Source organism: Bos taurus, chromosome 13 (genome assembly GCF_002263795.3).
Source record: "Bos taurus isolate L1 Dominette 01449 registration number 42190680 breed Hereford chromosome 13, ARS-UCD2.0, whole genome shotgun sequence".
Classification (NCBI taxonomy): domain Eukaryota; kingdom Metazoa; phylum Chordata; class Mammalia; order Artiodactyla; family Bovidae; genus Bos; species Bos taurus.
The window spans coordinates 25,663,953-25,690,142 of NC_037340.1; the positions used below are offsets into that span (position 1 = coordinate 25,663,953).

The following is a 26,190-nucleotide window of genomic DNA, read 5'->3' on the forward strand; positions in this document are numbered from 1 at the left end:
GGACTGTAGCTCTACAGGCTCCTCTGTCCATGGGATTTCCCAGGCAACAATACTGGAGTGGGTTGCCATTTCCTTTTCCAGGGGCTCTTCCTGACCCAGGGATAGAACCCGAGTCTTCAGCACTGGCAGATGGATTCTTTACCTCTGAGCCACCATAAAAGCCTTAACTTGAAATAGCTCCCCGATAATGACGATGATAGTAACAATAACCAACAGGTACTAAAGCACTTATTAAGTAGCAGGCCTAGTTCTAACTCCCTGAACCCTCACCAGAACCTTGTGAGGTAAGTACCATTCTTGGTTTCATTTTACAGATAAGGAAACTGAGGCATGGAGAGGGTGAACAACTTTCCTTTTGGCCATGCCACATGGCTTATGGAATGTTAGTTCCTTGACCGGGGATCAAACCAGCACCGCCTGCAGGGGAAACGGGAAGTCCTAACCACTGGACCACCAGGGAAGTCTGAGGTTGACTAACTTGCCCAAGTTCATAACTTGCCTTATCAGATACATACCCAGCATCTCTGTGAAGCCACCTGTGCAGGTAATCTCCTCCTCCCCATGTCTGTGATGGAATGGCATCCATAGCTCTTGCATGGGACAGGCACGTCTCAAGGGGGCATTGAGAGGGCTTCCAGGGCAGGCAGTGTTTTGAGGAGATACAAGAGAGGAAGGGGGAAGAAGCCTTGTTAATCTGAGTAGGGAAGGCATTTGGAGCGGCAACCCCAAAAGGCTGCTTATATTCATGTCTGCCAATTATTCAAACACAAGGAGACCCTCCATAGATCCGTTCAGAAGGCCATGCCCCACACGTAGAGTGCTCCTGAGTGTTGCGGCTGGCCGGGCTGACCGTGAGCATCCAATATGCCTCTAGACTGCTGATGACGGTAGGAGGGTTTCAGAAGGCTCAGATAGTGGCAACAGGAAAGGAGAGGGCAGACTGGGGGACATCACTTAAGACAGAAATGTGCCCGTGAGACTCTGGACCTGAAAGAGCCTTTAGACATGGTCCAGCCACTGCCTCATTTTGTAAGTGAAGGGCTGGGAGGCTCAAGGGTGAAACCCCAGCAAAACCAAGGTCCGCTATCTCCACCTGCAGAAAAGAACAGACCAGGAACTTCCCTGGCGGTCCAGTGGTTAAGACTAGCCTTCTAAATCAGGGGATCTGGGTTTGATCTCCGGTCAGGCAGTGAAGATCCCACATGATTTGTGGCCTAAAAACCAAAACATCAAAACAAAAAAAGAAGCAGTATTATAACAAATTCAATAAAGACTTTAAAAATAGTCCACCTCAAAAAATCTTAAAGAGAACAAAACAAGTTAGAACTATTTGTCAAATACTCACTGAAGCCCAAATGCTGTGCTAATTGATGTCCTGGCAAAAATATAACAGGAAGGAGACTGAAGACACGATTCCTCCCTTCTCAAGGCTTACAATTTCCCTGGGGATACACACGATCCATAAAATGGACCACTGGTCAAAAGAGACCACTTGACTCTTTCCTCAACTCTTCACTTGTGAATCCAGTCACAGTAAGAACAGAGGAGACATGAGTTCAAGGGAGGATCAGGTTAGAGCGGTGGAACCTGCAAAGGGCTTCTATTAATAGAAGTGCACCTGGCTTCCTACTGAGGTAGACAAGAGGGCTGTGAATTTGTAGAGAGAAAGTAAAAAACATGCAACGTGGAAATAAATACCTCTTGTGCCAAAGGACAAAGGAGCCATCAGTGAGAGCCACCCACACAGGCAGCAAACAGGCTTGTCTGGCGGGCATAGAGAGTGCGTGTCTACAAGTGGTGGGAAATGATGTCATGAACTGAAACCGGCATTAAAAGCGTTTGTTACACCATGAGGCAGCTGGCCCTCAGGAACCTGCCCTGCTTTCATGGCGCTGAGGAACAAACCAGTCGTAGGCAATACCACGAGATGGGTCCATGCATCGTTTCCCAATACATCACTACCGTAGCAACCAGGAAGTGACCTAATGGTGTCGGGAATGGTGATGGCGCTTCTCACTGTCATCCAGGCGTGATGCTGGGCTTACACGATACATTGAGTAAGACAGACACAGCCCTGATGGGGTGTGTGCTTTTCACAGGTGTGTTGAGTCATAGGCGTTCAGCAGAAAGTCAGCACTTTTTATGTCATTCAAAAGTAAGGAGGTCTAGCAATACTCAGCTGCAGTAAATAATCAATGTATCTCATGGATGTTTAAATGCTCTGGGTTTATCCTGCCCTGTCACCAACTCCAGTGGAGAGACAGGCCTCCACGCGTCACTCTTCCTGCTCTGTCGGCGGGGAGTGGAGTAGTGTGTGGTGGCCGTCTTGTGTGGTACCCCCATTTCTAGATGTGCGGCCTCCTTGTAGAGGTTGTGGAAGAAAAACTTCGCCTGCCATACAGCACTGGCATACAGGAGGTGTATCAGGTGGCTGCTGTAACAAACTGTTACACATTCAGTGACTTAAAATAATATGAATGTGTTATTTTGCAGTTCTGGAAGCCAGAAGTTCAAAACAACTCTGACCAGACTAAGTCAAAAGGCTTCTTTTTTTTAAAAAAAAACATGTATTTATTTGGCAGATTCGGGCCTTAGCTGTGGCACTTGGGATCTTCATTGTGTCCTGTGGGCCCTTACATCATGGTACACAGCCTCTCTCTTTGCAGCGCGCACAAGCCCAGTTGCTCGTCGCACGTGGGACCCTAGTTCCCTGACCAAGGATCGAGCCCAAGTCCCTTGCATTGCAAGGTGGATTCTTAGCCACTGGACCACCAGGGAAATCCCCAAGGTGTTTCTTTTAGAAGCTCTACGGGACAATCCATTTCCTCGCTGGTTCCAGTTTCTAGAGACATCCTCCATTTCTCGGCTGATGGCCTCTTCCTCCACCTTCAGAGCCCGCAGTGGAGCATCTCCAAATTTCTCTGCCTCTGACCTCTTCCTCTACCATCACATCCTTCTCTGAGTCTGACTCTTCTCCTCGTCTCTAATGAAGACCCTTATGGTTACAATGGGTCCACCTGAACAATCCAGGATAATCTTCCTGTCTTAACATCCTTAATTTAAAATCAGCTGCAAAGTCCCTTTTGCCACGTGTGGCAATGTACTCACGTGAGGGTGTGGATATCTTTGGGGGACCATCGTTCTGTTGATGGCACTAGGAATAGATGAACTGCACATCGCACAGACATCAGCACTTCCTTCTAGAGCCCTTGCTCACCATGTGACCTTGCCTAGATTGTCTTCCTACTGAACACCTCTGCCCTGAACCTTCTATACATTCAATGACATTTGACTTCACCAAGCGGCCTCTCTGTATGGGAGCAGCTTTAGCAGTCTGGACCCAGAGAGAAGCCCAGTGTTTGATGCAAGTAAACATCTCAAGCCATCTCTTCTTCTCAAGTTAATTATAAGCATCTCGATGTGTGCTATTGCCTATACGTTTACCAGTTTCCTATTAATGAATTTTTCCTCACAGCTACACAATGAGGAGGCCTATCTGTCTCTTCTGGGTTTATAGATGAATAAAAGCAAGGCCTGGAAAGGACCGGCTGGGCCTGGAAGTAGAGCTCAGTGATACAGAAGTCAGAATTACTTGGGTTTGGAATTTTGGCTTCAGCATTTCATGCCTTTGCCTCTAACTGAAAGAGTGGAACCTCTCAGGTCTATCTTGTTTAAGTTACAGCTTAAATACAAGATCAAAATTCTTTTATTAGTCCTCTGTTGGCACAAGCCCTTTTTATGGGCTTTGAACAAAGCTGTGTAACCCTGGGTAAGCGATTTAATCTCTCTGATACTCATTCCCTTATCTCTGAAGTGGAGATGCCAATTCCTACCTCTGAGTTTTGTGCTAAATAATTACATTGAGTTACTGTTAAGTTCTCGCATAGCCCTTGATCACAGTGTGTGTGTGTGAGCATGCTTAGTCACATCCAACTCTTTGTTACCCCCATGGACTCCTCTGTTCATGGGATTTCCCAGGCAAGAATGCTGGAGTGGGTAGCCATTTCCTCCTCCAGATCTTCGTGGCCCAGGGATCGAACCTGAGTCTCCTGCGTCTCCTGCACTGGCAGGTGAATTCTTTACCCGTTTGCCACCTGGGAAGCCCCACGATAGCTGCAGCCAAATCTTTCATGAAATGTCAACACTCTCAATGTCTGGGCTTAAATCTTTCCTGAGATGCTTTGTTATGCTCATGACAGATCTCTTTTGAATTCAATTACAAGGATTTGTGCAATCACTCAGTAGCTATATACTATTAGTCATTTTCTCAGATATTGATGATATTCTTCACATAACAGAGCCAAAATTCTTACTAAAGATAAGAAAAATTACATTGATTTCTTTTTCCAGTCAACCAGTTCTGTCTTTCAATAATAGGAAATTAGATAAATCATAGCAGTTTTCATTGAAAAATCTTATAGATTAGTACTGAGTTATCTGTTGTTTTGTAATTTATTTGGTGAGTATTGTTTCTAGTATAATATATGTAATATATATATGTAACTGTTTTATATATATATATATAAAACTACATATATATATATATATATATGTAACTGGATATCTTGTTACATTTAAATCTTATTGTGTTAAGGGCCCCATCCTTAATCACTTTCTTGGCCAAATTATTATGCAATTTTTTCATATAAAAATGGAAATACTAAAATGAATTTACATCTATCTATAGGATGCTTGTTAAGAAAAAATTATTTTAGTTTTTTATGTTTCAAACTTAAAGCACCTTAACAGAAATCAAACTGCTCTTTCAAAGTCTTCTTAATTTATTCCAGATACTGTCAGTGGGAAGACATGTATTTCTATCTCTGTAATCAAGGTGTGCTACTGCCTGCTGTTCATCATCTCGTATTTTCCCACGTGGCTAGCTAGTACTTTGTAATCTTTAAGAATCTGTGCAAGCAGGCATATATTCAATTATGTATTATGATGACTGAATAGTCAATTCCTTCACTAATCTTATTAGTAGGGAAATGAGGGCACATCATCTTTCTGTGGCAGATCTCATCTTCTGGTTTCTGAAAGTGGCCACAGCAATACATATGCCATCTCACTTGATTTTCTCTTTTTTTGGTGGCACCGTGTGGCATGGGGGATCTAGTTCCCTGACCAGGGATCAAATCTATGCCTCCTGCATCAGAAGTGAGGAGTCTTAACCACTGGACTGGACAGGGAAGTCCCTCAGTTGATTTTCTTACAATATTATGTTGCTATTCTTTTCCTTTTTTAAAGAAAGAAATCACATTTTATTTATTTATTTGGCCGTATCTCATGGCTTGTGGGATCTTAGTACCCCCAACAGGGATCAAACCCAGAACTCCTGCAGTAAAAGCAGGAAATCTTGCTATTTGTCCCAAGTGGTGGCAATCTGTGTTCCCTCCCCTTGAATGCAGGAAAATCCCTGTATCTGCTTTGACTCACAGAACGTGATAGTAGCGAGCCTGTCACATAAGCAGCGATACAGCATCCACCTGCTTCTGTCTCTGCACTTGCCTTGGGGACCCGGCCGCCATGTTGTGAGGAAGTCCACACCACATGGAGACACCACACAGAATTCCAGCCTTAGCTGGGGTTCAGGCTAAAGGCCAACATCAACCACAAGACAGGCCTTCAGATCACAGCCACCCACAGAACTTTCTGCAATTATGGATATTTTCTGTTTGTGCTTACTATCATATGAGGCCATGGAGCAACTACAATGTAGTTGGTGTGAATGAAAAGTAAATTTTAAATTTAACTTCATTCAAATTCAAGTAACTGCATGTGGCTAATGGCTGCCACACTGGACAGATTAGCCTTCAGCCTTTGCATCTTCTTGCAGAAGCAACCACCATCATGGAGCAGAAACGAGCCATCCCTACTGGGCTCTCTCCATACTCCTAGATCTTGGAAGCATGCAAGATAAGAAATAATTACTGTTGGTTTAAGCCACTCAGTTTTGGGGTGATTTGTTATTCAGCTGTTGATAATGAATACACTCTATTTCACTTGATTTTTTTGTTCTCTATAGCAAATAAAGATATGCAAGCCTCTTTCATCTTGTGTGCATGTGTGTGTGTGTGGCTATGCTGGGTCTTTGTTGCTGTGAGTGGACTTTCTCTAGTTGCAGCAAGTGAGGGCTACTCTCTGGTTGTGGTTCGAGGGCTTCTCATTGCAGTGGCTTCTCTTGTTGCAGAGCATTGGCTCTAGGGCTCAGGCTTCAGTGGTTGGGGCAGAAGTAAGAAGTCTTAACCACTGGACTGGCCAGACTTAGCTGCTCTGTGGCATGTGGGATCTTCCCAGACCAGGGATCCAACTGGTGTCCCCTGCACTGGCAGGAGGCTTCTTACCCACTGGACCCCTAGGGAAGTCCCCACAAGCCTCTTCCACCTTTCAAAAGCCATCTAGCTATGTTTTCTCTTCAGAGCCAGATTTCTTGAACAAGTTGCCTACACTTCACCATCCTTACTCATAGCTTACTCATTAGTCAACACCCACTAGGATCTGGATATGGATGAGGTCACAGTAACACTAGTTCAGGCTTATTCCTCTCACTTGGAAAATGTGGTACTCCAGCATCCATCCTGTCTTTTTCCCTACCTATTTCTGAGTAAATCTCACTCTGGCAGAAAAAGCCACCTCAGGCTTGCCTGGTGGCTCAGCTGGTAAAGAATCTGCCTGCAATGCAGGAGACCCCAGTTCAATTCCTGGATCAGGAAGATCCTCTGGAGAAGGGATAGGTTACCCACTCCAGTATTCTTGGGCTTCCTTGGTGGCTCAGACAGTAAAGAATCCACCACAATACAGGAGACCTGGGCTCGATCCCTGGGTTGAGAAGATCCCCTGGAGGGCATGGCAACCCACTCCGGTATTCTTGCCTGGTGAATCCCCATGGACAGAAGAGCCTGGCGGGCCTCAGCCCTTTGGGTTGCAAAGAGTCAGACATGACTGAGCAACTAAGCACAGCACTCAGCACTCCTGGATGAGAAATTGCTAAAAACAAACAAACAAAAAATGCACCGTTTTCTGGTAGACTAGTAAAAGATACCCCTTTAAGACACCCTTACCTGAAGCCTGACACAGTCCGAGGCTGAACAAGTGGAGTGTGGGTGGATTTCAGCCTCTCCTCCCCCCACCCCCTGCCCCAGGGCCAGCCATCCTCACCCAGGGCACCAGCATCGTGGACGGCATGATCCAGGTGACTGCTATGTTTCTGGGGCACCCAGAGCTTTCTCACACATGGTCATCAACACTCATCTCATGGGGGTGCTCTGGCCCCTTGTGGACACCTGTGGCCCATGAAGTCTCTTGAGGGGACATCTCATGAAGCACCCTGGATGTGGACCCCCTTCCCAGCCCAAGAGCTCCCCCAACTCTTCCCATCCCAAGATCAAAATCCTTGGGATCTTCAAAGGGAAATGTCTTCCTAGGACTCCTCCCTGTGGTAAAGCTGCACCAGGATCCTCGGTGAAATGCAGGGACCCACCCGGCTGCCCCACTGTGTAGCACGAAGACTACTAGGGAAACAGCTCTTCCTGCTGGCGTCAGATCCACTCACGGGGTATGACTGGGGCCACGGGCCACACAGCCCTCCCTACCACATCCTCCTTCCTTACTCTGTACACGTCCCAGCATCAACTCCCAGAGTCCCTCCTGTGATTCTCTTTTCCCTTCACAAAGCTCGCTGGCCCACCAGGCCTCAGATGTCATCAGGGGACCCAAAGGAACTTTATGATGGTAAACTCCCAAATGCTATTTTTTTCCCAAATTAGCCAGACATCTGGGTGGAGAGTGTGGTTTAGGGTTTCAATTTCCTAGAACACAGTAACTCGATTACAAAAATGGGGCGATATTTCCATGACAGCAGGTCTTCAGAAGTGGGATGGGTTACCTTCCGTCTCTGCTGGGCAGATCGAAGTTCATGGCACAGGAGGCTGAGGAGGTGGCTGTGTTCACAGTTTCTGCAGGCCTGAGACACGGCAAAACAAGTGATACCCAAAGATATCCAAAGGTTAAAAACAATAAAATTCTGTAAAGCAATTATCCTTCAATAAAAAAATAAGTTAAAAAGACACATTAGGATATGACCCTCACATAGTTCAGCTTGGGGGTACCTGGTTCAGTATGTGAAATGTTCCAGCTCAGTAAGGGCCAGTTTATACCAAAGGTTTCTGATCTGTTTCAAAGATCCCAAAGTATTAGTACTATGTTGATTGTAACCAAATGCAAATTTTTCTAGGGAAACATGCCACACATTTTTCCCCCTTATTACTCAGCTTTGGGACACTAAATTAATAAATGCAATGGTTGTTAATCAGATGATAAGCTTTTACATTTTTGGTCTAGGTTGAATAAACTCAGTGGTACTAAACAGATTAGAGTTTTCAAGAGAAAAGAAAATAATATTCTTCCCAAGATGACGTTCTTGGATATCACTGTTAAAATGTTGTCTGACTGGAAAACATTTCAGGAATGATTACCTTTCTTGTGTGTTTAATGAATTTTTCTTTTTCACTATTAACTCTCATAATTCCTTCTCAAAATCTTGTGATGTAGATCAATTTCCTTTCTAATCTGAATAAACTTACAGTCCTCAAACATGATACTGATGTTTACTAAAATTCAACATTTTCAAGAAAATCTTTCAATCATACATACTTTCTGGCTAATTTTATATTTAAAATCAAATGTCTTTAGATTTTCCTAGGTCCTCTGATATAAATGTGGCATAGTGGGAAATTATATATAGAAGATTCATGTTGATAGTTCAAGAAACTGGCCAGTTAGACCGAATTTTCAACCTATAACTTGGATACCGATTCTTCTGTAGAACAAAGCTAGAAAGAATTCCCTCTGCCTGCTGGCCCCTTGGGATAGCTGGGTGTGGTTTATTTTCTTCTCTGACTGGAACAAAGATATGCAGGAAAATCTTCTTTCTACAACTCAAATTCCTTGTTCTTACAAACAAGCTTAAGAAGAGAGAGAGAGAAAAAAAAAAAGCAGCAGATCAAGCCTGGCTTAATCGTTTGCTTATATTGGTGCATATACTGGATTTTTTCCAGGTTAACAAAAATAAAGCCACAGGGAAGACATATGCAGCCGTATATTTAAGCTACTGGCTCACACACAGTTTACTGGCTGCAAGTATATAAAAGATGTGAAGGCGGAAGAAAAACAGTAAGCAGTTATGAGACATAACAAGTTTTCTTATTCTTTATTACTTTAAAGGAAGCTGGAACCCGATAACAATACACCACATACAGTTCAGAACCAAACAAAGGCTGCTTAGTTATTTATTTTGCATTTGCTCCTTTTAGGAAGTGAGGAAAAAACAGCTCTACTGGCACTCAAGTTTATTTTCAATTAAAATCCCCATAAATTAGACAACCTCTCATAAAACAGTGGAAATGGAAAAAAATGTTATTCAGAAAAAAACTTTTAAGTATCCTAGTTTTCTGTAGCGCACTGGGTTATGTGATCAGCCTCATAAGGCCACTTAAAAAAGTATTCAGCCTCTGTATTCTTCTTTAGGATAATACATAATAGTGCCTGGCCCTCTGACGGAAATACAAGCACAATTTATACTTGCCCAGTTTCAAGCACTGAAAACACCTTCCCCTCCCCCCCGCAATTTTGCTATTTGCTCACGTCTCAAGCGCATAAACGAGTGCTGCTGAGAGACAAGGGTCCTTGCTGCCATTGTGTTTTTTCTATTTAAAATTCAGAGTATTAAACACAGTTGAGTACATCCACGCATACATGACATACCGTTATCACATACCGGAAGCTCCAATCAAGAGCACTGGGCAAAGGCCCATTTCATAACATCATTAAGATGCACTGAACGCTGCTGTTCAGAGAGGCTTTGTCAAAGCAGATCATAATGGCCTGTCAGAAGTCTGCAAACAGAAATTTATATTAAATTGTCCTTTTCCTTCTTTATTAGTATGGAATCCAGTTGCATTTCTAGTATATGGGCTCAGAGGTTCACTGAAAAGGCTTCTGGGTTTTAAGATTGTGAAATATCACCAAAATGAAGTACTAAAAAAAAAAAAAAAACTTAACTGAAAAATATTTGAGTAAGTAGGTGCGGGTATAGTAATCAACCATAATGACTTTATCAAAACAAAAGAAGGAGTTTCTCAGGGGTGTGAAGGTGGACTGAACTTGTGAGTCACAAGGTGGAGTGTTTAATTTGGAACAAGTCAAATAAAAGCATTGCTTTCTTTTCCTTAAAAACCTTTGGGACTCTTTATGTTATGTTATAATCTCAGAAAAGAAAGCTCATTCATTAAAAAAAATTTTTTTTCCATTTTAAGTCCTGCTGAGTGAAGATGCCTGGGAGACATATTTTACATGCTGACTTCCTGAGTGTAGTCATTAAGTAGGATGTTATCTGGAGATGCGATGGTAAAATTTTACTTCTTTAGACTCTATGTTTTTCTTTGCCGTGTTCATTGATCACACATATGTGCTGAAACAATAAAGGATTTAAATGCATCAGCCTCTTAACAAAATAAGAAGTGCAGAAAATGGGATGCAGTAATATCTCCTACTTCATTACTCTTCATTTAAATACATATGAATTGGCCTGGCCAAAAAGTTCCTTTGGTTTTTAAGTAAAAATCAAAGATACAGTTTTCACCAAGAACTTTATTGAACAACATATTTGTTGTTTTGTTCCACTACTTTCTGCCATTTTTCAGGCAACTTCGTAACTCCGTCTTCTCAAAACTTTTTATCTTTCTGAGCAAAGGACTGTTGCTAGTGCCTTTTATAGCCTTCCAAGGAATTGTAATTTTTTTTTTTTCCATGAAGAGAATTTTGTAAAGACCAAAATAAATGGGCATCGAAGATGCAATGTCTGGTGAATACAGTGGATGTATCAGAACTTCTCAGCTAAGCTGGAACAGCTTTTGCCTGGTCATCAAAGAAACATGCGATCTTGCGTTATCCTGATGGAAGATAATGCATTTTCTGTTTGAGAGCTGCTTTCAGTTGGTCTAACTGGGTACAGTACTTGTTGGAATGAATCGTTTGGTTTTCCAGGAAAAGCTCATAATAGAGGATTCCCTGCAAATCCCACCATATACACAACATCACCTTCTTTGGATGAAGACTGGCATTTGGTGTGGTTGGTGATGATTCACTTTGGTTGCCCCCAAACCACTTCCATTCCACATTATTGTACAGTATCCACGTTTCATCACCCATCACAATTTGTTTTAAAGACAACATTTTCCTTATGTTTCAATAGAGAATCACATGTGGAAATATGGTCAAGAAGGTTTTTTGTTTTGCTAAACTTATGTGGAACCCAAACACCAAAGTGATCAGCATAACCAAGCTGATACAAATGGTTTTCAATGCTTGATTTGGATATTTTGAGTATGCTGGCTATTTCCCACATGGTATAACATTGATTATTCTCAATTAATGTCTTGATTTGATGGCTATCAACTTCAACTGGTCTACCCGACCATGGAGCACTGTCTAGCAAGAAATCTCTAGCACGAAACTTTGCAAACTGCACTAGACACATTTCACCAGTCACTGCACCTTCTCCATACACAGCGTAAGTCTTTTTCTGCGTTTCGGTTGTATCTTTACCTTTCTTGAAGTAATTAAACATAACATGTCAACAATGTTGCTTTTTTCTTCCATCTTCACTATTAAAATGGTCACACAAAAATTCACCAATTTTGATTTTTTTTAAAAAAGATGCACATTGATATGACAGCTGTCACAATACAATCTAACAAAACTGCTCTGAATGAAGTTAAAAACAACCAAGCACTACCAGGGCCATCTTATGGAAAAAGATGAACAAACTTTTTGGCCAACCCAATATGTATTTATTTATATGTGTATGTATTTGTATGTGAATGCATTATGTATACATATACATATTATGTATATGCACATACACATATATGTGTACACATGCAGATATCTGTAAAATCTAAAGAGACCCACTAAGGCAAAAATTTCTTCACTGAGTTTTGAGCTCTTTTCTGAACCTGGCTTTGTAGGTCTGTAACAACGAGATATATGCTGAGGGTTGTGGAATATAGGTAGTGGTGGAGACAGCATATCCTACTGGTGAAGTTACAGCTTCTACAGTGAACAGAGAAACAGCTGTAGTAAACACAGGTACTGACTTTCCTTTGATCCTTTTTGGGTAGCCAGAAATGTGTCAGAAGTATTTTGATGGCAAGCAACAGAAATGGCGCTGGGTTAACGTAAGCAAAGCGGTGGGGGGTGCAGGGGGCTATTACTGGTAGGAGACTGGGGTAGCTCGCAAAGGCAGAGGAGTGCAGCAACTGGAAGCCAGAAACAGGCTCCAGAAACCAGCCCAGGCCTAGGCCCCAAACCCCTTGGTCTCTGTGGCTCTTGGTTTAAGTTTCTAAATTCTAGGGGAGAGAGACAGACTGGTCCACTTTGGGTTAGATGTTTATCTCCAGATCATTCAGCAGTGGTCAGGGTCACACACCTAAGGGTCCATGTCTATAGCCATTTCTCCCAAGGGGAAAGAGTTATGAGCTACAAGCCAGTGTAATTGGAGGCTTCTAGATCTCAAGCACTGACACTAAACAGTTTATTGAGTATTGACTGTTAGTATGGTCAATGGAGACACAGTTGATGACGATGGAGAAAACTCTGCAGCAAGCTGTCTTTCTGCTTATTTCCTTCGTACAAAATAGAGACAATCATAACTGCTTCCATCATCCTAATATCAACCTTGCTGGGCAGTGGTGGGAATTCACTGAGACTAAGAATGCCAAGTGCCCGGAACATTCCTGACACAGAAGACACTCAATATGTCTTCATTATGGCTATGGCTATTTTTAAAATCTGTTAAATTGGTATCATTGCAATGTTCTTGTGAAAACGGAGTTAGGGATTTGCATGCAAGACTTACATTTAGATCTCTGAAGTATTCATTGTAATCTAAGGCATAACCCACCACAAATAAGTTTGGAATCTCAAATCCAGCATCTGAACAGAGAGAGGGAGGGGAAAAAGAACACAATTTAAATAACATAAAAATAAAGCCACCATAAGCTGTTGTTAGCACTTAAAGTGTGAGGACCTTCCATTAGGCAGAAGTAAGTGAGAAAAGTGACAGACAACGCGTAAGATGAACCCAGCAGGACCTGGGCCAGAGTGACTACTCAGGGAGACAGGACAAACTAATAAACAGACAGGGAAAAATGACTGTAATCCTTGTAGACAGAGCTGAGAAAGGGCTCAGGATGCCCTGTGGAAAACAAGAAGTATGCCTGAGTCAGGCATATAGCACTGCTTTTTCAAAGCAAGCAGTATCCAACGATATCATGCCAAAGGAAACACTGCAAAAAGCATGAAGTGCAGTTCAATCAGAAGGCATCCCAATGCTGTAATATGTGAATAGGGACAGGCTGTTGCAATAGGAAGCCATCCTCCCACCGCACTCAGTGTCCTCGGCTGGATAAAGGGCTAGAAAGCAAAACCTGAGAGACAAGGTGAAAGGAGACAGGACCGTTCAGCTTGAGGAAGACATGCTGAGGGTTGCTCCAAGGCTGGTCTTTGAATCCACATGCAGATGATAGCAATTAACTCTCTGTCTCCACCGCAGGCAGGATGAGACTGTGCATGTGTGCTCAGTCACTCAGTTGTATCGGATTCTTTGGGACCCCGTGGACTGTAGCCTGCCAGGTTCCTCTGTTCATGGAATTTTCCAGGCAAGAATACTGGAGTGGGTTTGCCATTTCCTTCTCCAGGGGATCTTTCCAACCCAGGGCTCGAACCCACGTCTCCTGCATTTGCAGGAAGATTCTTTTCCACTGAGCCACAGCCCATTAAGGTACTCAGGTTAAGTAAAAAAATGAATATACTGAAAGATGATTTTTATTAAAAAGGAATTTTTAAAAAGATTTTTTAATGTGCACCATTTTAAAAGTCTTTATTGAATTTGTTTCAGTATTGCTTCTGTTTTATGTTTTGGTTTTTTGCCCATGAGGCATGTGGGAATCTCAGATTCCCAACCAGGGATCTAACCTGGCAAAGTCTTAATCACTAGACCGAAGGAAGTCTCTGAAAAGGATTCTTAAGGAGCATGAAATAGTTCTTCCTCCTCAGATTTTAAAACTGAATAAATGGGCCTATAGCCCAGTGATTTTTCAAATTCTTTCCAGTGTTGGGGAATCCTCTGTTAGTTTATTACAGTATTACAAATGAGAGATGTACTTGCTTACTTTTACAAAACAGTACTTTGGCATAGCCAGTGGACTTACAGCACAGAGAAAGTTACCTCTGTGGTTGACTACTCACCTCCTCGTTGGTCCTTCTGATCAAGGATGCTTTCACATGGAGAAACCACCTGGTTACTGCTCGCAGAAAGTGCTAGAGGGGAGGGACTTGTTTTTCTAAGGATTGCATTGTGTGTCACTGTTAGAAAGCCCTTTTGAGCCCTCCAAACTGTAGGTTTCTTGAGAAAAATAATCAGAGGAGAAGCAGAGCAGAAGAAAAGGTGTCCAAAGATACAAGTGTCATTGAGCACAGAGGAGAAAGTCAACTATGAAAAAAGACCAAAAAGTACAAAGCCTCAGAAATAGGGAAGAAAGACAAAAACAACAAGGATTCTGAGCTAGCTAAAAGAATATTAGCAACTCCCAGGAACCCCTGGTTGTAAAGATAATGATGACTTTACAGCGAGTAACGCAATCTCTACAATGGGCATGGGCAACTCAGACTGGGAAAAGTTGGTTCCAAAGGTCAAGCCTTCAAAGCTGTCATGGAGTAAAGAATCTTGAACCAGCAGGTCAGGAGAACAGCCAGGAAAGAGTTGACTGGTCTCTAGCTGGTAAGTGAGTGCAGTTCCTACCCTTATATTTGCGATTGCAGATGCTACTTACAGATGGAGTGCAAGAGTAAGAGCCATGATAGTAATCAGATTGCCTGGGCTCAACAGTGACTGTACACGTACAGCTTTGTGACCCAGCAAGCTCTTTAACCTGGCTGGGTTCAGTTTCATCATCTGTAAAATGGGCACAGCAATAGCACCTACTTTAGAGAAAGCTGTGAGGATTAAACATGTTCATCGCTTTGCAGCTCTTAAAACGGAGTCAGACACGCCAAAATCTCTATGTCTGTGAGTCTTCTTCCATTTTGTAAATAAGTTCATCTGCAACTTATTTTTTAGATTCCATATATAAGGACCTACTGTATAGCACAGGGAACTATATTCATTAATTTGTAATAACCTATAAGGGACAAGAATCTGAAACAGAATATGTATGTATACAAATGGGCTTCCCAGGTAGCTCAGTGGTAGAATCTGCTTGTTAACGCAGGAGAGGTGGGTTCGATCCCTGAGTCTGGAAGATTTCCTGAAGTAGGAAATGGCAATCCAGTATTCTTGCCTGGGAAATCCCATAGACAGAGGAGCTTTGTGGGCTACAGTCCATGGGGTGGCAAAGAGTTGGACATGACCAAGCATGCATGCGTGTATCCAAATATATAACTGAAGCACTGTGCTGCACACCAGGAAATTAACATGACATTATAAATCAATTACACTTTAATTTTTTAATTAAAAAAATTAATCTCTTACTGCTGCTGCTGCTGCTGCTGCTAAGTCACTTCAGTTGTGTCCAACTCTGTGCAACCCCATAGACGGCAGCCCACCAGGCTCTGCTGTCCCTGGGACTCTCCAGGCAGGAACACTGGAGTGGGTTGCCATTTCCTTCTCCAATGCATGAAAGCGAAAAGTGAAAGTGAAGTTGCTCAGTCATGTCCGACTCTTAGCGACCCCATGGAGTACAGCCTACCAGGCTCCTCTGTCCATGGGATTTTCCAGGCAAGAGTACTGGAGTGGGATGCCATCACCTTCTCCAAATCTCTTACTAGTGCTAGCTATTATTTTATTAATACTGTTGCTGTGACACAAGAAATTTGTAATTAGTTGGATATTTCTGAAGTGCATGTCTTTCAACTTCAGTTGAAATTTTCTCTATATAGTATCTTAGATTATTTCCTTGGAAGATTTCTGTTTATTAACCTTGTCCAACCCTAACTATATTCAGATTATATTCCCCAAACCAATAACTAGACAGGAACATGTTATTGGGTCTATCTGGCCAGAGCTAACATTGTCTAGATTTAAGACATCCACCCAGGAATGCAACTTGTTTTCAGAATAAAGAATCACTGGTTCAATGTCATTGGCACATTACCCATCCATAGCATGCTTCTCGTGCTAATGTTTGTTCAGCTTGCTGATGAGAACTGTAGCCAAATTATCCCAGTGCAAATGTAAGTTATAAAAATCCAGCCGAAGTCTGCCTATGCAAGTGAAAAAAAAATCGCCTCTAGTGTTAGAATAATAAATAATCAAGCAGCTTGTTTATCCTTTCTGGCATTACAACTATTCGTATCCTGGGGAGGATGGAGGAAACTGCTTTAGATGAGAAAACTCCTTGAGAACACATGTCTGAAGTGAAGTGTGAAGATGGTATCTAGAGATATTTGCTCTAATTCTCTGTGTGGTTATATTTGTGTTTGGAGATGGTGGGGCAGAGTCTCGGATTTCCCTTTGTGTGCTAAAATTCCGATTTGCTGAAGGTCAGCACTGTGCATTGTCTGCTCACAGTTCCTAGAGATGGTAGAACCCCTCAACCTTCCCAGTGCCTCTCTGTGTCCAGCAGAGACACAGAGAGGACAGACAGGTGGGGACGGAGGCCAAGGCAGGAATCCCATGCATCCAAGTCAGTCCAGGGTTGGAGGGTCACATCTCCCTCCAACCCCCAAACCCACATTTTAGCTGAGTTCTTAGGAATGAAGGTGCAAAGATTTTAGAAAAACCTAAAAATAAAAACATCGAATGTACACAACAGAATTCCTGCGAAAGGTGTAATTAGAAAATGAAAACCCCTGGTTGTAGAGGGTTCTATTGCTGGAGACACGGAGCATTTATGGAGCCATCAAATCTTTTATAGCTTCCGTTTCACATGGAATGCTGACAACCAGGAAAGGAAAGAGTCTTAAACACAAAACACCACCACTAGCCAATAAACAACCAACAACCACCGCGCCCCGCCTCAAACACTTACAGTCAGGTCTAAAGCCATCACTTCTAGGTGTTCTCTTCACCAACAAACTACCATTAAAAGAAAAAAAAATGTTTCAGTGATCCAGGTAACATGTTTGTGAATTACAAATAGAATTGAACATCATTAAAATATATATTTGAAACGTGCATTTTTTTTCCCCCTCAAGCATGTGGGGCATCAGCACAGCCTTGAATTCCCTCCTATGTCTCCTTATCAGTGAGATTCTGGATAAAAGGGAGGGAGAGGGGCGTGGGCACTGGGGCTCAGCCAGCTGCTCCTGGAAACAGCTAACAGAGGCATTGGAAAAAGGGGCTCAGATACATAGCAAAGCATGCCCTCTCCCCCTTCCTTTCTCTCAGGCTAGCTGTCAAATGGGCTGTTTGTTCAGTGTGGTCAAACCCTAATGCCCGAGGGCAAAGGGTTAGTGGTTTGGAATGGACTGCATTCTTTGGAACCAGCGTCCTGTGTTAGCATCCCTCTTGGGCAGATTTGGAAAGACATAGCAGTGATGACGTGAATGTGGTACTCACCTGGCTACCTTGATCATGTTGGGCTTGTACTTCTCTATGCTACTGAGCAAGGCTTTTATGGTTCTCCCAGTTCCAATAGAAGAGGACAGACAAATTCAACCAGATGCCTTTGGGCTGCATTAAAAGGCTTTTCATCCAGACAGATGAGTCTAGTCCTTATTAATAATGTATCATAATTAGAATTGCCATCAAATTAGAAGTCCAAGTAGGAGGCAGAGCTGGTTATATTTTTTAGACAGGTGCATCTTTCTGGAAGCTGGGTTTGGGGGGAATATGTTGGTGACTGTTTCCTCCTAGAATCCTTGAGCTGTGTCAAAAGGCTACATTCAGCATTTGGAGAGCATGTGGGGCTCTTTATCGAGTGCATTTGGTCTCGTGCATGCGCATTCAAGGACTAAATTTGGCCCTGAGGTAATGTAACACAACGCGGGGCACATGAATTTTCATGGACATGGGATGCACATCTGAGTATGCTGAATGGACAGATAAACACTTCCCCCGCTCCCCCTTCACATACTCTCCCCACTTAATAGGAGATTCGATGGCTGGGAAGTGAGATGTATGTGGACAGCAGCTGGTGACAGCCTGTGAGCTCTGAGGGCACGAGGCTACTGTGAGCAGAGGCTCACCCTGGCTGATGAGCTGCTGCACAATTAGAGCACAATGGGCAGGCGAAATTGATTGTCCGTGGGACAGAAATCAGCTGTCTGGAGCTGATTATCAAAACAACAGGTCTGAATTTAGCCAGGGTCGGGCAGTGCCTTTCGCTGGAGGGTCTACTTCAAGGGTTTTGTCTGAGCCAGAACGGCACATACATATGGCACACCCAGGCGACTGTAACAAAAGCGCGACAAAAACAGCTCCCCTGAATTTTTGCCAGCTGATAAGACAGGCCTGCTGGGCTAAAGGACCCATTATTTCTTTCTCTTTTCTTTTCTTCTTTAAAAAAAAAATAGAAAAACAAATTAAATTAAATTATATCTTTCCCCTGGATAGCAAATTTTTACACTGATTCTATTTATGATTTAGATGCTGAAGGGAGGATTGTTTCAAGTCATTAGAGGTCATTAGCAAGAACACGGAATTAAGGGTGAGAGGCCAATCTTGGTTTCTCTATTAAAAAAATTTGGTTCTGTGGGCTAGTTTTCTCTTCTGTGAAAATGTCTGATTTACAAATAGATCTAAGAACCAATTTAGACATGGGTGGCATTAGATACAAAAGGATAAAATACCACACAACTATTATTGCAAAGCTTCCATTCTAAGTTATTTCAAGTCAAATTCTAGTTAACTCCTATCCTGTAAATTTGGAGAAGCCTGCATGCAGTGGGCATTCAATAAATCCTTGGCCAATTTGATAACAAGGTCTATATTTAGAAACTCAACATTAGATTCTTTCAACTTCCAGGTATGGATAAAGAAAAGTCAGCTTACCTCAACAATGAGGACATTCTGAAATTAAAAAAAAAAAAAAAAACTATTTAGAATATGATGCAAATCTGGCTCATAAGATAAACACATATTTTGCTTGGAGTTAGAATTTCACAGTTAACTTAGCTGGTCGTCCACCATCCATCTAACCCAAATGCTTGGAGATAATCCAGGACTTCCAGATTTATTTTTCCAGTTTTGCTGGAATCACGGATGCTGCAATATTGGTGTCTATATTCAGGTTAGTGTTGTCCCGTGCTTAGTCACTCAGTCACGTGTGACTCTTTGCGACCTCATGGACCGTAGCCCACCAGGCTCCTCCGTTCATGGGGACTGTCCAGGAAAAAATACTGGGGTGGGTTGCCATGCCCTCCTCCAGGGGATCTTCCAAACCCAGGGATCGAAATCAGGTCTCCCGCATTGCAGGCAGATTCTTTACTATCTGAGCCATCAGGGAAGCCCAAGAATACCGGAGTGGGTAGCCTATCCCTTCTCCAGGGGATCTTTCTCATCCAGGAATCGAACCAGGATCTCCTGCATAGAAGGCAGATTCACCAGGGAATTCTGGTGAATTCCCAGATTCACCAGGGAAGCCAGCTGATTTTAGATCCTTTACCTGTCTGAAGAACTATCCATAATGTCATCCGACCGCCATCATCCTGGCAAGTGACCCCTCTGAGTCCTTTGGGATACAAACCTCACCAAATTTCCCAGATAAACAGCATTGTTAATGGAGACAGCACTGGGCAGAAGGATCCTATATTCAGTGGGGCCACCCCTACACCAGTGTAGCCACCACAATCACCAGGGATCTGGTATTTACTCTTGGATTTTCAATCCCAAGGAAGGGGAGATGCTTGGTTTATATTTTTAGTGATGTGGTTACACTCCTTACTCTGTGCTTTTAAGGCATCCCTCTGCTTCTCCCCTAGGAACAGATTATGTTTCATTTTAACTTCTTGAATGATACCTATTATTAGACTATCAACTCTGCAAGGAACGGAAGGAATCACATTTTTCTTGCTTACTTTCATAGTCTCAGCCACTAGCACAAATACTGCAAACAGATGCTCAGTAATTATTTGTGAATGAAGGAACAATAACTAATTATACTTATTAATGACAAAATTAACCAATAAGTGGATTTGTAGTCACATGTCAATATTGCCCCATCAAATTAAAATACCACTGTGTTAACATGCTATATATTCTCCTCAATGTAATGATGTCTTTCTTTAGATAACTTTTCATTTATCCCTATGATTCATACACTACTTTAAAAATTCTATCAAACCATACACTTTGGCTATCTTATCTCTCATGCAAAAGAGATTTAAATAATGAAACGTGAACCAACCAACCACTCTGTTAAATCTGAACTATACTACCTTATGTGTCAACTGCATTCTTAGGTGGAATATCTTTCTGGAAGTGTTTTTCTTTCTAGTATTTTATTCATTAAATTCATGAAAGAATCTTAATTTTATCATTAAAATATAAGATTATTTTGTCTGTTTTAAAAATAGGTCATGCCCACAGTATACCCCATGGATCACACTGATGGAGAAGTCCCCTTGGTATCCTCAATGCGTTTGCTATATTATTAACCATCAATCCATCACAACTAGTTAGGATGTGCATTTTTAGTTTGATTGAGGCCTATTAGCCAACCAGAACACTGGAAGAATACTTGGTTAATTTAACGTCCTAGTTCACAATCTCTTTTTGTTTCAATCTTACAATGAAAAACCTTTTAAAACTGTTAGTCCGCATTCTTGCCTAATTAAATGAAGTGCACTGAACATAATTAAATCTGGTTTTTGAAAGTTCAGGGCCTTGCAAAACAAGAGTCATTCTTGAGGAGATTAGCTTCAACTACAAGACATAGTGATATCTGGGAATTAGAATTCAGAGAGACATAAATCCAGAGATAGAGTGTCAAACTTAATTAAACACATTTTAAAATCAAGGTAATGTATACACGTTTAAAATAAAATAGAGAAGTCTAAAGTTTTCTAGATATTGATGTGTTTCTAACTGATAAAAGTATTTCAAAATGCTTATATGTTTATACTGAAGTTATGGCATTTTATACTATGCGTATCCAAAATATTAGTTCATCTAGCAAAACTATTAGTGCATCTAACAAAAACAGTGGTTTTTCCAGTAGTCACGTATGGATATGAGAGCTGGACTATAAAGAAAGCTGAGTGCCAAAGAACTGATGCCTCTGAAATGTGATACTGGTGAAGACTCTTGAAAATACCTTGGACAGCATGGAGATCAAAACAGTCAATCCTAAAAGAAATCAACCCTGTATATTTATTAGAAGGATTGATGCTGAAGTTGAAGCTCCAATACTTTGGCCACCTGATGTGAAGAGCCAACTCATTGGAAAAGGCCCTGATGCTGGGAAAGACTGAAGGCAGGAGGAGAAGGGGACGACGGAGGATGAGATGGTTGGATGGTATCATCGACTCAACGGGCATGAGTTTGAACAAACTCTGGGAGATAAAGAAGGACAGGGAAGCCTGGCATGCTGCAGTTCATGGTGTCACAGAGTCGGATATGACTTAGCAACAATGACAACACACAAAAATGACAACAATCTATTTCATTTTTTTTTCATTTTCTCCTAGTTTTATCGAGATATAACCGATATACTTCACTATGTTAGTTTAAGGGGTTCAGCATGATGCTCTGACTCAGATACACTGTGACATGATTACTGCAATGTTTAGTCAGTATCCACCCTCTCATGTAGACACAATACAAAGAAAAAGGAAAAGGGGCAAAAACTTTTTTTCTTTGTGATAAGAACTCTTAGGGTTTACTCTTTTTTAAAATATCAATTTATTTTTAATTGGAGGATAACTGCTTTATAATATTGTGTTGGTTTCTGCCATATCTTAGGGTTTACTCTTTTAATAACTTTTACCTATATTACTCAGGAGTGTTAACTAGTTATCATGTTATACATTACATCTGTAGTACTTATTTTTATTATAGCTGAAAATTTGTACCTATGACCAGCTCCCATTCCCTGCCTCTGGTAACCACAAAACTAGTCTTTTTTCCTGTGATTTTGGTTTTTGTTTGGTTTTATTATGTTTTAGATCCCACATATGGGTAAGACAACACAGAATTTGTTTTTCTCTGTCTCACTTATTTCACTTAGCATAATGCTTTCAAGGTCCATTCATGTTGTTGAAAATGGCAGGATTTCCTTGGTTTATTTTTTTAATGGCTTAATAAAATTCCATTGTGTATGTATACCACATTTCTGTATTTGACAATAATTTCTTTTATTTTTTTACTTTTTTGCTGCACCAGGCAGCATGCAGGATCTTAGCTCCCCGACCAGGGATCCAACCCGTGCCCCCTGCAATGGAAGTTGGGGTCTTAACCACTGACTGTGAGGGAAGTTCCCCACATTTCTTAATATCATATAAACTTATTACACATTCACTAGGTTTCCCAGGACAATTTCCCCAGTTGTCGTTCAAATGGCTTTTTTTTTCAATTGGAGAATAACTGCTTAACCATATTGTGTTGGTTTCTGCTGTACAACAACATGAATCAGCCGTAAGTATATATGTATTTCAAATGGCTTTTGTTGTAGCTGGCTTGTCTAATTTAAGAACATGCAATGATCTTTAATGTCCTTTAATTTAGAAGAGTCTCTTTTTCTGTACTTCTGTTTCTCACTCTCACAACTTGATACACCATCTATTTACTATGTTCTTTCACACTATCTCCCTTCCTTTCCCCGTGCCCCAATGTTACCTTGTTATGACTGTATCTTCTCATACAGGTTACATTTTTTTCCCACTAATAAGTCAAGTAGTGTACTATATCTTTTTTTAGAGCTTGTTTACTTTTCTTGAAGTTCTTAATTGTTTTTCCTATCATAGTCCATTGTCTTATAATACTGGAATAACCCTTACTTTTTCCTGCCCCCCCTTTTTTTTCCCCCAGGAAGCTCATCTTTTTAAAAATATTTACTTGGCTGCACTGGTTCTTAGTTGTGGTATACAGGATCTTCAATTTTCAGTGTGGTATCTTCTTCTTCTTTTTTTTTTTAAGTTAAGGCATACAGACTCTTAGTTGGGGCCTGTGGGATCTAGTTCCCTGACCAGGGATTGAACTTCGGCCCCCTGGATTGAGAGCATGGGGTCTTAGCCACTGGATCACCAGGAAAGTCCCATTCTAAGCTCTTCTTTCTTAGAAGGATTATAATGAGGAAAACATTGACTAGTTATGGTTTAATTGTCTTTCTCAAAGGATTTTTGGAGGATCAAGAAAGCAAACAGGTTGATAAAATCTGTAACAACCCTGTGTTAGGAACAGTACTAAAAAAGTAAAATTATTTAGTAGGATCAAAAATGATGAGCAAGAGAATACTAATACAGAAAAACCATCTGCTATTGAAAGGGGATTAAGCAGAAAATTAAGAGTTTTTTATTGGCTTTACAGAGCAACCATCAGATATATATTTATTTTCCTTTATAGAACATCAGTTATGTTTTCAAATTCTTTCATTAGTGTTACATGAATTGACTCCTGGATCTTCAGTGGCCTGCCTGTTGTGTGGAAAGCTTACCCTGAACAAGAGCAATGACTTTAATACCTTCGGAAGACTGGCTCTGCCTTGCAAAACAAGAAGTAGCCCAAGTGTAGAAAGTGACTACCCCAACTACGGAAGCATTTTTCAATACTATCTAAGAAAACTCATCTCTTTACGCTTTAGTGGACCAAGATTAGCAACACAAGCTAAGAGAGGAAGACTAACCCATCTTTATACTATCAGTATATAACATGGAAACTGTTATGTAGTAGGAGCTTAGGAAATGCCTGTGGAACAACTCAACAATTCTGACCTCCTTTCTGTCTCTAGCTCATCCTATACCCCCTCTATCTTTCTCCTTAATGATATACAGTTCCTCCTTAACTGAGCTATCATTAAATGTCTTTTGCTTTTAATTTTGCATTTAGAAATCTTCTAAAGTTCCCATTTTCTTGAGTGGGCTGCCTTGGGAATTTTTTTTTTCAGAACACACTGTGCCTCTTTAAACACTTCCAATCTGCTGACTCCCATCACTGAATCTGAGATGCTCGCCAGTTACTGTCGTGGTCATCTCATCACACCTAGCTCATTTCCTCCCAGAAAGCCAATGAAATCTGCAGCCTGGGAGCTGCAGGCAAGAATCCTATGGGGAACCTCCACGGCGTGTCCTATCTCTGCTATTTCATGATCCTGATGGAAGCTCATCCCTCTGGGTTTCCTAAACAAAAAGCAAGGAAGGAAGGAAAAAAGAGAAAAAGAAAAGAAAGGACAGACTGATGAAAATCAGAATGGTTTTCTTAAATAGGTTATTCCTTTTAGTCTTTTAAAATGTAAAGCGATCAGCACACCACAGTCTAATCTGCAGCAATGTATTTTGGTGGCTGTGGCTGCGCCCTGCTGAGGGACGATGGCAGGAGTGATGGTGAGCTAAGCATGGATCCTGAGCCTGCGTGGGAGTGTGACTATAAACCCCATGGAGAAAGGCATGCAGTCCAGCATTTCATTTTATGTGATAATTCACAAAACTGCCAGAATCATCAGTCGCTGGGCATTTCCATGACTGTTCTCAGCCTAGTCAGATGCAATAGAAAGGAATGATTTAAATAGCTCAGGCAGGCAAGGAGGAAATTTCGGCAGGTTCTGATGCTTCATTTCTGGCATTTGATTAGAAACTTCTTTGAGGTGGGGGGTGGGTGCAGTGGTAGGTCTCCTGAAATCTCACACATAACCTGCACATCTATGTTTGCCCATTGCCGGATTTGGGCCTTTTTCTGTGCTTTTGGGTTTTATTCCACCCTTTCAGAGATTTCTCTTGAACATGAATAAAATCGCCTTGCTTTAATGGATACACACATTTTATGAAGTGCTAGGATTAAATCAACTTTGAAAAAAAAATCAGCCAGAGAGTGCGTTGTGCAGGCAGCTTAAACACCCAAACGAAACGCTTTTAACGCTGGGAGCTGAAGGAGCTATTGAATCATTGCGGGCTCTCTTTATTCAGCCGCCTTGACCTATTTAGATCCATGATTCAGCCAGCCTTTCTGGGGAGCTTTCTTCCTTTTGCTTTTAAGAAAGAAAGAGGCAGGAAGGAAGGAGGGAAGGAAGGATGGAGAGAGAAAGAGAGAGAGGCCGGAAGGAAGGAAGTGACAAAGGAAGGAAGAAGAGGTAATAAAAGAAGCCCAGAAACAGAAAGGAGAATGTGGGCTGTCTAGAGTCTCCATTTCCTAAATATTTTAACTTGAGCATCTACAGAGGGCTTTGGCACCCCACTCCAGTACTCTTGCCTGGAAAATCCCATGGACGGAGGAGGCTGGTAGGCTGCGGTCCATGGGGACGCGAAGAGTCAGACACGACTGAGCGACTTCACTTTCACTTTTCACTTTCATGCACTGGGGAAAGAAACGGCAACCCACTCCAGTGTTCTTTCCTGGAGAATCCCAGGGACAGGGAAGCCTGGTGGGCTGCCGTCTACGGGGTCACACAGGGTCAGACACGACCGAAGCGACTTAGCAGCAGCAGCAGCAGAGAACTTAAGTGACACGGTAAATCTATGGGATTTCTAACACATGGAAAATTAGACAGGTGATTTTCTAACCTTCCCTCCTTCAGGAATCACTGACTTCATCCTGCTCCTTCGGAGAGAGCTACTCCTTCTGCTTCACGCCACTTCACTCCTGAAGTTCAAGTGCTCAAACCACACCATCTCCTCTCTGGTTTCTCTCCCTGGAGTCTCTCTCTTCTCTCAGTTACCTCTGCCCTCCTGTCAGGTGATTTCCCCAAAACACAGCTTCTTGATTTCACCTCAGCTCAACAACTTCTGTGGCTCCTCTTTGCTTTTCTGAGCAAGTTACACTCATTAGTCAACGTATTCTTTTTTTTGGCTTTTTGCTTTTTTAGCTACACCGTGTGGCATGTGGGATCTTAGTTCCCCAACCAGGGATCAAACCTGCATCCCTTGCAGTGAAAGTGAGGTGTCTTAACCACTGGACTGCCAAGGAAGTCCCCGATATAGTCTATAAACCAAATCCAATTTCAGTTCTTTAAATTATTATTTTGCTATTTTTTGATGAATTTC

At 41.8% G+C, this 26,190-nt stretch overlaps 1 protein-coding gene across 11 annotated transcripts in view; it reads right to left on the reverse strand.

Annotated features, from left to right (window-relative positions):
* LOC788520 (craniofacial development protein 2) overlaps positions 1-26,190 on the reverse strand; it is a 138,688-nt gene that overhangs the window by 26,551 nt on the left and 85,947 nt on the right. For 5 of the 11 annotated variants that reach the window (XM_059892830.1, XM_059892827.1, XM_059892825.1 and 2 more), the window contains 4 exons: positions 19,052-19,069; positions 17,088-17,134; positions 9,763-12,993; positions 516-7,963 (listed from right to left, as the gene is read on the reverse strand). The gene's annotated coding sequence lies outside the window, so the exon portion shown is untranslated. Of the gene's footprint in view, positions 1-515; positions 7,964-9,179; positions 12,994-17,087; positions 17,135-19,051; positions 19,070-26,190 lie in introns of those variants that run through there. The other 6 variants (XR_009496810.1, XM_059892823.1, XM_059892832.1 and 3 more) reach the window with 5 other exon arrangements.